The sequence below is a fragment of the Lithobates pipiens genome, unplaced genomic scaffold (genome assembly GCF_037356315.1).
Source record: "Lithobates pipiens isolate NorthernLeopardFrog02 unplaced genomic scaffold, aLitPip1_a1.2 Scaffold_16, whole genome shotgun sequence".
Taxonomy (NCBI): domain Eukaryota; kingdom Metazoa; phylum Chordata; class Amphibia; order Anura; family Ranidae; genus Lithobates; species Lithobates pipiens.
Window position 1 is genome coordinate 468303002 of NW_027507748.1, and position 13404 is coordinate 468316405.

Here is a 13404-nt window from a genome sequence, read left to right on the forward strand (position 1 = left end):
CCGGAGCCTGAAACGTCCCGATCCAGGAAGAGAATATTTAAGGCCTCAAATATGTCTTTTGGAGAGATGTTGGAGATGGTGGACATATTGAACAGGACCGACTAGGATGGGAAGTATGGACCTTACCCAAACCCAAATATCAGAAAGGCCAAGATCATGACTAAAGTTGTGAAGAGTCTTCAGAAGAATTTTGGGGTACGCCGATCCAAGGATCAACTGAGAAAACGCTGGTCAGACCTGAAACTGAAGGAGCACGAGCAGTACATAAGGATAAAGCATGTTCTTAAAAAAAGTAAGTAGTTGTCGTGTGTTCATATGATTATTCTTGCTTGCATACTGCTCCATGTGCTTTGATTTCATGTTGTGCATTTTAAAATGGCCACTTTCAAGTTCATGGTTTCATTTGTTCGTAAGAAACATCGTTCTGCAGGTAAGTATTCCAGCTTAACAAAATATCCACAATAATGTTCTCACCTTGGAACTCGGTCAAAAAACACAATTGTACAACACTTCCAAGCAATGTTTCATATTCCTATTTCTGCCCTCTGTGTGCTAATTATTCTTTTTTACATTCTCATAGGGGAGAGAAGACTCGGCAAGTATGAGGACACCAGGGACCACACCCCTCCCAAAGAAGGGCAAATTCGAAAACCAGAAGCAGAGGAGCAAGAGGAGGAGGAAGGAGAGATCGTTGAGGTTGGGCAAATTGTCACCACAACAGGTGAGTGTCGGAGAACACAGCTTCCGGTAAGCTCATCAATGTATCTCACCATATTTTTATTACATGTGGTGTTTTTTTGCTTTGTTTTGTAGGTGATGTGGAAGAAGATTCCCGTTTTACCAGTGAAAGTGCCCAGATCCTGATTGGGGAGATAATGGGGTGCAATCGGGATTTGGAAAATATACAGCAAAACATCAATGATGTTAAAAATAAAATGAAGAACATCATTGATGTTTTGGGGAGAGTGTGAAACACCACAAACTAGCTAGGGTTTTAGTTTTGCTATTTTAAAACACAACTTTTGTATTTTTCGAAAATCCAAATTTGGAAGATGCACAGAGTGTGTAAACATGCGCTATCTCCCATCATGGGGGGTGAATGTACGCGTTTTGTGGAAAGTGACTGAGATGAAGGGGTTGCAGCCCCAAAACATGTACATTGATCCCCCATGATGGGATATAGCACATGTTGACACACTGTGTGCATCTTCCTAATTTGGATTTTACAGGGGTGATACCCCATGTGATGAAGGCAATATCAGCCCAGTTTGTACATACTGTTGTCTCATATTGTCTTCACTTTTCAAAGTTGAACTTTGTAAGTTCCTGTGTTCTGTATTTTACGCTTTGATACATGCCTGTTTACACAAAAACACCAAGTAAACAAAAATTTGCTGAAAGACTGTTTTTGATACACACAATTTCTTGGTTTGTTGTAAAAACCTTTTCTAAACGCACATGTGAATGTGCTTGGAATAAAAAGTTAAATTATCAATAATGTGTGGCTTCCTTTTTCATTGCGCCAAAAATTTATTTGGAGTAAAATTTTAATTTGCGGTGAGAATGGGTGTTATTTACTAAAGGAAACTCCACTTTGCACTCCAAGTGCAGTTTCAGGTGCACTTTTGCAGTGCACTTGTAGTGCATAGTGGCTGTGCCTTTAGTAAAAAACACCCACAGTGATGTGTAAATTTGGACAATAATGCCATTTTCCTGCCATGGTGCTGAAAATTAGCACGATTTTGGTCAGTAATGCACTACATACATTAGTTAACAAAAACAAGGTGTGTGTGTGCAGCAGACCCACAACATCATAAGATTATCTGAAGAAGAGACTGTCCCCTCATCTCGCTCTGAAATTGGGTTTGCACTGTTGGTGAAAAAGGCACAACAATAAAAAACCTAAATATACCTAGTGCCGCGTACACACGATCAAACAATCGGGTGGAAAAGTCCGGCAAACTCAAGTCCGCTGGACAATCCCCCCGTGTGTAGCCTCCAGCAGAGTTTTTTTTTAAAGTACGGTGGACTTAGAAAGTAGTTTTGCACTCCAATCTTCCCGCCGGACTTGCATTTTGGCGGACAATCTGGCCGTGCGTATGCCAGTCCGCCGTACTTTTGAAATGAACTGACTTTTCCCGCCCGGAGAAAAGTCCGCTCATTTTGAGCGGGTCTCCAGGTAAGCGGGGCCCGCGAAAGAGATGTCGCTGGCCCCACCACCTGGTATGGACTTAAAGGGGAACCCCAACGCCAAAAAAAAATTGGCGTGGGGGTACCCCCAGGTCCACATCAGACCCTTGTCCGAGCATGCTACCAGGCCGGCCAGGAAAGGGGGGAAAAGCGAGCGCCCCCCCCCCTCCTGGGCCATACCAGGCCGCATGCCCTCAACATGGGGGGCGCCTTGAGGAAGGGGGGTCGCGCTGCCCCCCACCCCAAAGCACCTTGTCCCCATGTTGATGAGGACAAGGGCCTCTTCCCGACAACCCTGGCCGTTGGTTGTCGGGGTCTGTGGGCGGGGGGCTTATCGGAATCCGGGAGCCCCCTTTAATAAGGGGGTCCCTGGATACCGGCCCCCCACCCTATGTGAATGAGTATGGGGTACAATGTACTCCTACCCATTCACCTGTGAAAAAAAGTACAAAAAAAACACAACACAGGGTAAAAATAGTTTATTGCACAGCTCCGGGGGTCTTCCGTCTTCGGGGGTCTTCTTCTAGCTCTTTTACTAGCGGAGGAGCCTGGCTTTCTTCCTCACCACCGCCCTCTTCTTCCCAAGAAGCGCATGGTGGGGAAGTTAGTGAGGCAAATATGCCTGAGGACAAATGGGGCAGAGTATATGAATTAGAGCATATTGCAATGATGGTAATTAGGGAATGAGGAAAGAAATGCAAGACATTAACAATCATGAAATACATAAAATGTGATGTTAAAGGATAAAACTTACCTTCATATAGTCCTTCTGCAGGACCTGAATGATGGCAGAACAGGTCTCTGGAATAATGATCCCCAGAGCCTGGGGGGAGATGCCTGTGGAGAACTTGAGGTCCTGAAGGCTTCTCCCTGTTACCAAGTAGCGCAACGTGGCGATGAGCTTCTGCTCCGGAGTGATGGCTTGCCGCATGCAGGTATCCTGCCTGCTGATATAAGAGGTCAGCAAAGCCAGCAGACGATGAAAAAACGGGTCCATCATCCAGAGATAATTCCTGAAATCATCAGGATTATTCTCCCGGATCTCACAGAGCAAAGGCATGTGCGAGAACTGGTGACGCTGACGCAACCAATTCTTGGTCCACAAACGCCTCCCCTCCCTGTTCATGGACCGGGCTTGTGTCAAAGTAAGAAAAACAACACGAAGCCCCTGCACAGCACAAACTCTACGACGAGTACATAGACGAAACATGGTTTGAAAACGGTCGGCTGGTCAGAACGGACAACAGAAAGCACCGATAAACAGCAATGCCTGAAAGAACGAACTGAATAGCAGAAGCAAGCAGACAATAAGAAATGCAAATCAAAGTGTACTATACCAAGATATAGTCCACAATGAGAAACAAATACTTACTGACTGCACGCACTGATTATCAGATACGCAAAGACAAGCACAAACCGAAGAGCAGTAGCGATCTGAATCACAAATCTGAAAAGCGCGAATCATCTCTCACCAAACTTCTACTAACACGCGATAGACACGAGATCAGCAGAAGGAGCCCAAAGGGTGCCGGACGTGGTGCTGAACTTCCCTTTTGTAGGCCCGCCGTACACGGCTTACGTCACCGCGTTCTTGGCAACCACAAATTCCGACAACTTGGTCCGACCGTGTGTATGCAACATCACTTCCGGACCTGGTCCGGAATTAATCAGTCGGAATAACTCCGACGGATTTGGTCGTCGGAATCTCCGATTGTGTGTACAAGGGCTTAGTCTGCATCCACTGAAAAATCTGGAGCCTCTAGTGGCAAGAAAGGATGTCTCAAAAAGGGGTTTTAACCAGACATGTGCAATTAGTTTTGTAACTAATCAAAATTCTGACGAATTTTGCATCTTTCGGACATTTGGATTCATCTGAATATTCGAAGAAAAATATAATGAATTTCAACTAATACAAAAGAAATTCTAACAAAAATAACAAATTACTTCGGCATGATTCGTTATTTTGTTAAAGGTTTAATGAAACAGCAGGTTGACTCGGAGTAGATCTTACACCTCAGCTGATTCATTTTGTGCTGGATGTTGGATTAATAATACTGGCAAAGTGCATTCCTGAGAACTGAGTGAAAAGGGTGCAGAGGAGACAAGTTTTGAGAAGCAGCAGAAAAAATATTGGAGGTTATTTACTAAAGGCAAATCCACTTTGCACTGCAAGTGCACTTGGAAGTGCGCTGAAATGCACTTGGAAGTAGCCACTTTAGATCCGAGGGGGATATGCAAGGAAAATAAAAAACAGCATTTTAGCTTGCACATGATTGGATTATAAAATTAGCAGAGCTTCCACTCATTTCAGATCTACCCCTTAGATTTAAAGTGACTGTATTTCCAAATGCACTTGCAGTGCAAAGTGGATTTGCCTTTCATAATTAACCCCCATTGTGTGTGTGTGCTAATGGATTTAAGCTCTAAGTATCAGGTTCCTCTTGGTACCAGCAGCAGTGACACAGCAGTGACACAGTAGAACCACTGGAAAAGTGCATTCCTGAGAAGGGTGTAATATTACATCTGAGCAGAGGGGACACGTTTTGAGAAGCAGCAGAAGAGACATTGGGGGTTATTTAAGAAAGGCAAATCCACTTTGCACTACAAGTGCACTGCAAGTATAGTTGTAAGTGCACTTGGAAGTAAAGTCACTGTAGATCTGAGGGGGACATGCAAGGAAAATAAAAAACAGCATTTTAGCTTGCACATGATTGGATGATAAAATCAGCAGAGCTTCCCCTCATTTCAGATCTTCCCCTCAGATCTACAGCAGCTGCACTTCCAAGTGCACTTTCAATGCACTTGTAGTGCAAAGTGGAGTTTCCTTTTGTAAATAACCCCCATTGTCATTGTGTGTGTGTGTGTGTTAATGGATTCAATAAACAACTGACTTTCAGAATTACGATTTGTTATCACAAATATATATATATATATATATATATATATATATATATATATATATATATATATATATATATATATATATATATATATATGTATATATATATATATATATATATATATATATATATATATGTATATATATATATATAGATATATATATATATTTATGGTCGAAGCCCTATGGCCGATACGGATATGAACAAATAGACTTACCATAAGATTTACAACATGAAATGGACCTGAAGTGTGCCCTGGTCTGATGGTCGGTATACCAAAATAAGGGGGCATACCCTAGATTAGAAATGAATATTTTGTGAAGAGAAATGAATTTGAGAAAATTGCCCTGAAAAGGGGATGGGAGGGTGGGCACCACGCACAGGAAACCGACAAAGACCACAGGCGAGGGGGCTGGTTAAATACCCCCCGGGCTCCTCTCATAAATTCAGGCCACCATACTGGCCTTCCTACTTATGGTTGAAGCCCCTATGGCAAATACGGATATGAACAAATAGACTTACCATAAGATTTACAACATGAAATGGACCTGAAGTGTGCCCTGGTCTGATGGTCAGTATACCAAAATAAGGGGGCAAAAACATTCAGGTAGGGGTGTATTTTTATTAGTTTTAGCTTAATTAGTTGAGCAAGTTTGGTGAATACTTGTGCCATTTCCACCTGAGGATTGGGGATGTACTGGGCAAGGTAGGCAGGGTTCCAACTGCTTAGTCTCTTAATGACGTGACCTGGGACCCATGCCAAGATGCTGCCAAGGGTGCCCCAATACTAAAGAGTGACCATGGTGACCATGGTACGGACCGGGTCGAGGTGTAGGCTGCGTAGAAGAACCCCATGTGTTTGGAAAACTGGCAGGTACTCAAGTGTTAGCACGAGAAGGCAACAGGGGACTAGAGTTTGCGCGTTCCGGTAGGAGTGACAGTAGGTGGTCGAGTATGGTTACTCGACACCAGGGACTGTTTGTTCTATAGAAATGGACGTCTATCCTGGAGCCAGATTGCTGGGTTTTAGACACTGCAAGGTGGAGGATGAAATGGTGTTGGTAGCGAGCCAAGTGACGACTACGCAGAACTTGGCCTGCAGGATTGCTGAAGGTGAACTTGCTGGGCCATCAGAACCTGTAGTAGGCTAAGTAACTGGCTGTTTGTATGAGCAGGCTGGGGGAGAAGGCCAAATTGCGAACTAATGAAGATAGTAGACCTGTCCCAGAAGATGACAGCCTGGAATGAACATACAATGGACATTAAACTGGTGCTGCCATGATAACCACAGCAGTCTGCGCAGGAAGGACATAACCGAGAGCGGTCCAGACCTGGCTTCATCAACAAGATCGACCTTGGCCCAGTTGTCTGTGGTGAAAGCCACGGCCTGTCCTGTCCTGACATGACCCCAGAGTCGAGAGGCTGTCATGACCGGGTATAGCTTGAAGAGGGAGGAAGTCTAGGTAAACCCGGGGTTTGGGAGTATCCCTGAGGCCATTGTTCTGTAAACCAGTGGAGGCCAAAAATTGCAGCGAAGCCTGTGGAGGCTGCGGCATCTGTCACTACCAGGGGTGACAGGGGCATCATAGATGGTATAAACATCGCTATACCAATCCATGCAGTAAGGAACCTTCCGACATTGATAGGTCTGCTATTGCCACGGCATCTAAATTAAGGATCTGATTGGGGTCCTGTGTCCGTGAGAGGAAGATCAGGAGTAGGGATGAGCTTCGTGTTCGAGTCGAACGTACGTTCGACTCGAACATTGGCTGTTCGGGCGTTCGGCGAAATCCAAACTCTTGGTCCGTTCGCGTCAAAATTCGTATGGCGCGCGCGGACCACAATGCACTGCGATGGCGCAGTGCATTGCTGGCTCATGATTGACCAAGCATGCACTGTGACCCCGCATGCTTGGCCAATCGCAGTGCCAGCAGCGAGGAGAGCCATGATTGGCCACAGGCATCCTGCCTGTGGCCAATCATAGCTCAGGCTGTGTAGTACACGCCCCACACTATATAAGGCCGCCTTTGAGGCGGCCTCGTGTAGTGTGTTGGCATCTGAAGCAGTGGGTGTTCTGTGTACCTTCAACACAGTTACACACCAATCGTTTTTGGCTGATTTCCTATCTTGCTCTTGTGTAGTGGTTATTGTCTGTGCCCTGACCGCAGTATACACCACTATATTCACCTCACCTATATAGCTAGTGATCTAGCTTTAATAATAGAGCTTGCAGTCAGTAGTGTTAGGAGATAGTGTGTGCTGTCTGCGTGCTCTGTACCCAGTACATACCGCTATAATCCACCTACATAGCTGTTCTCTATTTGGGCCCAATTGCCATCTGCAGGAGTTATTGGAAGTTGTGTGTGCTTCCAGCACAGCACAGTATACATCTGTATATACCCCTTTAACTCTGCTGTTTTCTGGTTATTGTCTGCGTGCCCTGACCGCAGTATACACCGTGATATTCACCTCACCTATATAGCTAGTGATCTAGCTTTAATAATAGAGCTTGCAGTCAGTAGTGTCAGGAGATAGTGCGTGCTGTCTGCGTGCTCTGTACCCAGTACATACCGCTATAATCCACCTACATAGCTGTTCTCTATTTGGGCCCAATTGTCATCTGCAGGAGTTATTGGAAGTTGTGTGTGCTTCCAGCACAGCACAGTATACATCTGTATATACCCGTTTAACTCTGCTGTTTTCTGGTTATTGTCTGCGTGCCCTGACCGCAGTATACACCGTGATATTCACCTCACCTATATAGCTAGTGATCTAGCTTTAATAATAGAGCTTGCAGTCAGTAGTGTCAGGAGATAGTGCATGCTGTCTGCGTGCTCTGTACCCAGTACATACCGCTATAATCCACCTACATAGCTGTTCTCTATTTGGGCCCAATTGTCATCTGCAGGAGTTATTGGAAGTTGTGTGTGCTTCTAGCACAGCACAGCACAGTATACATCTGTATATACCCGTTTATCTCTGCTGTTCTATAAAAAAGGCATCTGCAGGAGTTAGTGGGTGTTGTGTGCCTCCAGCACAATATAAACTACCCAACTACTGTTTTACCCAACTCCCTTCAGGCCATTACCATGTCTGGAAGGCCAGCAAGGAGAGGCAGACAGGCGCGAGCCGATAAAAGAGGGCAAGCAGGCTCTGTGTCTAGAGACAACAGTGCTGGTCGTGGACGCGGTGCATTGTCATCAGCACGTGGCCATGGGACATGCTTGTCCTTCTTTTCTGCAGCTGGACATGTTGAACCGCAACATGCCAACGATTTGGTAGAGTGGATGACCAAGCCCTCTTCATCCTCCTCATCCTCTCTCACCCAGTCTCAGGGTAGTAGCAAAGCAGCTGCCAACACATTGTCTTCCCTCCTCTCAATGTCATCATCAGTGACTCCTTCCCTAGACCCACCACGTCCTCCTGAGGAGTCTCCTGAACTCTTTGAGCACAGTGTTGGGTACATGCTCCAGGAGGATGCCCAGTGTTTGGTGGGCTCTGATGATGACACTCAGCTAGAGGAAGGCAGTAGCGTGAGCGCAGAGAGAGGGGATGCTCAAGAAGGACAGCAATCTGGCAGTCATGTTCCACAAGCTGCAGCATACTGCCAGGTTTGCTACAGCGATGAAGAGGGAGGGGATGATGAGGGCACTGACTCCACGTGGGTGCCTGGAAGGAGGGAGGAGGAGGAGGAGGAGGAGGAGGAGGAGGCACATGTCCAACGAGGCAGGATGCCCTCCGGGGGCCAGCTTAGGGGCAGCACACCGACTGAATCACACCGCAGAGCTCCGCCTGCGCAGAGCGCTTCCTCTGTGCGTTATTCTAAAAGTTCTTTGGTGTGGGCCTTTTTTGAGACGAGTGCATCAGATCGCACCGCTGCTATTTGCAACATATGTCTCAAGCGTATCTCACGTGGCCAAAACATCAGCCGCTTGGGCACCACATGCTTGACCAGACATATGTTGACCTGCCATGCAGCTCGTTGGCAAGCGTACCTGAAAGACCCACACCAAAGAACAAAGCGGACCTCTCCTTGCCCCTCATCAGCTGGCATCTCCAACCCCACTAGACCTTCAGTCCTCTCTGAAACCTGCTCTGAGAGGAATGAAGGTGTAGAATTAGGTGTGTCACAGCCAAGTGCTTCCGGGAACTCTGCTAGTGGTACATCCACATCCGATTATAGCAGGCAAATGTCCCTGCCCCAGCTGCTGGACCGGCGGAAGAAGTTTACTCCCAGCCATCCACATGCCCAGCGGTTGAATGCTAGCTTGGCTAAATTGCTAGCACTTCAACTGCTGCCTTTTCAGTTGGTAGACTCGGCCCCCTTCCGTGAGTTTGTACAATGTGCGGTTCCTCAGTGGCAGGTCCCCAAACGCCACTTTTTCTCACGGAAGGCGATTCCGGCTCTCTACCGGCATGTGGAAGGCAATGTCCTTGCCTCGCTGGACAGGGCGGTCAGCGGTAAGGTGCATATTACCGCTGACTCATGGTCCAGCAGGCATGGACAGGGACGTTACCTGTCTTTCACGGCCCATTGGGTCACTCTTCTGGCTGCTGGGAAGGATGCAGGACAAGGTGCAGTAGTGTTGGAGGTTGTTCCACCACCACGCCTCCAAAATGCTACTATTGGTTGTGACACACCTCTCTCCTCCACCCCCTCCTCTTCTTCTTCCTCCATGGCCTCTTCCAGTGCTCTGTCCTCAGAACCAGCGGTGCTCCGTAGGCGTTCCAGGGGCTACGCAAGTACGCAGGCAAAACGATGCCATGCCGTGTTTGCGCTGGTTTGTTTGGGGGACAGAAGCCACACTGGGGCGGATGTTTTGTCAGCTCTGCAGGGGCAGGCCGAGAGGTGGTTGACGCCACGCCAGCTTAAGCCAGGAATGGTGGTTTGCGACAATGGCACCAACCTCCTCTCCGCCCTCCGACAGGGACAACTGACCCATGTGCCCTGTGTAGCTCACGTCCTTAACCTGGTGGTGCAGCGGTTCTTGGGCAGGTACCCCGGCTTACATGATGTCCTGAAGCAGGCCAGGAAAGTCTGTGTGCATTTCCGCCGATCATTTAATGCCTCTGCTCGGCTGGCTGAGCTCCAAAAGGAGTTGAACCTGCCCAAGAACCGCCTTATATGTGACATGCCCACCAGATGGAACTCAACATTGGCCATGCTGCAGCGGCTGCACACGCAGCAGAGGGCCATCAATGAGTACCTGTGCGACTACGGCACCAGGACAGGGTCAGGGGAGCTTGGTTTTTTCTCACCACGCCAGTGGGGCATGATCAGGGATGCATGCACTGTCATGTCACCGTTTGAGGAGGCCACAAGGATGGTTAGCAGTGACAGTGTATGCATCAGTGACACTGTACCTCTTGTCCACCTCTTGGAGCATACGCTGCGTGGAATAATGGACAGGGCACTTGAGGCAGAACAGAGGCAGGAAGAGGAGGACTTCCTTGCCTCTCAAGGCCCCCTTTATCCAGACAGTGTTCCTGCTGTGCCACCCATCACACAGGAAGAGGGTGAGGAGGAGGAAGAGGAGGAGGAGAATGATTGTGTCAGCATGGAGGTGGAGGCTGGCACTCAGCATCAGCAGCAGCAGTCTTATAGGGATGATTTACAGTCCCAAGAAACACGTGGACTTGTACGTGGCTGGGAGGAGGTAGCTGTGGATCATGTTGTCCTTAGTGACCCAGAGGACTCCGGACCGAATGCCTCAGCTAACCTACGCTGCATGGCCTCCCTGATCCTGCAAAGCCTGCGGAAGGATCCTCGTATTCTTCGGATCAAGGAGAGGGACCATTACTGGCTGGCCACTCTCCTTGATCCACGGTACAAGGGTAAGGTTGCCGACCTTATCTTGCCATCGCAGAGGGAGCAGAGGATGAGACATCTCCGGGAGGCCTTGCAGAAAGCTCTGTGCAACGCGTTCCCAGAGACTGGGAGGTCACAAACTCCTGGTCCTGGACAACGTGCTGCAGAGGCATCAGTCAGAAGGAGCGGTGGAGAAGGTGGCCGTCTGACTGATGCTTTCAGACAATTTTTTAGTCCGCAGCCCCAAGGTATGATTGGTTCCAGCACCCATCGCCAGCGTCTAATTTACATGGTGCAGGAATACCTACGGGCAAGGTCAGACTTGGACACCTTTCCCACCGAAAATCCTCTGGCTTACTGGGTCTTGAGGATGGATCACTGGCCAGAGCTTGCACAGTATGCAATTGAGCTACTGGCCTGTCCTGCATCCAGCGTTCTTTCGGAACGCACCTTCAGTGCTGCTGGTGGCTTTGTTACCGATCACAGGGTGCGCCTGTCCACCGAATCAGTTGATCGACTGACCTTCATCAAGATGAATCAGTCTTGGATCACCCACAGCTACCAAGCACCTGAAGCTGATGTAACCGAATAATGCTGATGCTGAGTGACTGTCCTGTTATGTTGATTGTCTATCCTCTTCCTCCTCCGCTGATATGTTGGAAGAACATTTTTGGTTCTGGGTGATGCCAGCAGCCCAATTTTTCTGCCCCTGTTTAACAGGGGCGTTTAAGTACAATTTTTGATGCAATGCTTTGCAGCAGGGCTAATTACTGCAATAAAACTAGAGTATATGGCAGAGGTTGCAGTGTGATGGCACCAGCACCAGTGCCTAAGGCCCAATTTTTCTGCCCCTGTTTAACAGGGGCATTTAAGTACAATTTTTGATGCAATGCTTTGCAGCAGGGCTAATTCCTGCAATAAAACTAGAGTATATGGCAGAGGTTGCAGTGTGATGGCACCAGCACCAGTGCCTAAGGCCCAATTTTTCTGCCCCTGTTTAACAAGGGCGTTTAAGTACAATTTTTGATGCAATGCTTTGCAGCAGGGCTAATTCCTGCAATAAAACTAGAGTATATGGCAGAGGTTGCAGTGTGATGGCACCAGTGCCTAAGGCCCAAATTTTCTGCCCCTGTTTAACAGGGACATGTAATTACAATTCTTCCTGTGCCCACCCAGAGTAATGGTGAGGACTTATAGTGTTGTGGCACCAGCACCACAACCACCAAAGGTCAATTTTTCTACCACTGTTCAACAATGGCATGTAATTACAATTCTTGATATAATCGTTCACAGCAGGGCGCTCCAGCGCCCACCAAGAGTCACTTTGAGGGCTTACAATGTTGTGGCAAAACCAACACCTTGTTCCGCCATTTCTGCAGAGCATATAGCCCCTACTTTCAAACATCCAACTTACAAACATCTCCTACTTGCAAACGCAAGGAGACAGCAGAAAGTGAGATAAAAAAAGATGGACGACAAAACAAATTATACAGGGGTGATAACCCTTCCCTATGTTTTCCAAAAAGCTTAAAAATAGTTTTTTTGACTGGAGCTACACTTTAAAAATGTACCAGTTGAAAATTACAAACAGATTCAACTTAACACAACAAACCTACACAGTCCCTGTCTTGTTTGCACCGCCTGTATACTGCTGTTCTGAGTATATAGGGCCTGGGGGCCACACGCATTTCCTTTTTTTAATATGGGTACAGGGTTCCCCTTAATATGCGTACAAGACCCAAATAGGCTGGTAATGGGCAGGGAGGGCTACCCATGCCATTTTTCTGAATGATTTTCAACCATATTGCAGGAACCAGATATAACATTAAAACCGCAAGCAGTTTTAAATTGTGTTATTTCCGTTTAATGTCATTTTGTGCAGGGACTGTTCTAAACACGGGAAACACGTGGCACTTCACAGGCATACTACAGACACCCCCCAGGCACCATATTTAAAGGAATATTTCACTTTTTTTTTCACTTTAATCGTCATTAAAATCAGTGCTCCCGCCAAAACGTCAGTTTTTAAAACTTTATTTTGCATTGACCCATGTCCCCTGAGGCAGGAGTCAGGTCCCCAAACCCTTTTTTGGACAATATCTTGCATATTAGCCGTTAAAATTAGCACTTTCCATTTCGAACGTTCGAGTCCCATAGACTTCAATGGGGTTCTAACGTTCGTAACGAACGCGGGGTCCGTTCGAAAGTTCTGGTGCGAACCGAACCGGGGGGTGTTTGGCTCATCCCTAATCAGGAGGCATGACATAAAGATTGACCCTGGGGAATGGCCCATATTGCAGATTTGAGCATTCATCAGGTGGTGTCTGTATAGTACTTGGCTGCCAGTGCTACTAATGATAAATTGGCTAGGCCGTGGAAAACCACAAAGGGCCAGGTAGATGGCCGCTTGGATGACTATACTGGGGAATGTGCGAGGATTTTATATGTCCCTAAAGATGGCAGTTGTGATTGGCTATGGGCTGATGCCTCTGGATGCCTCGTAGT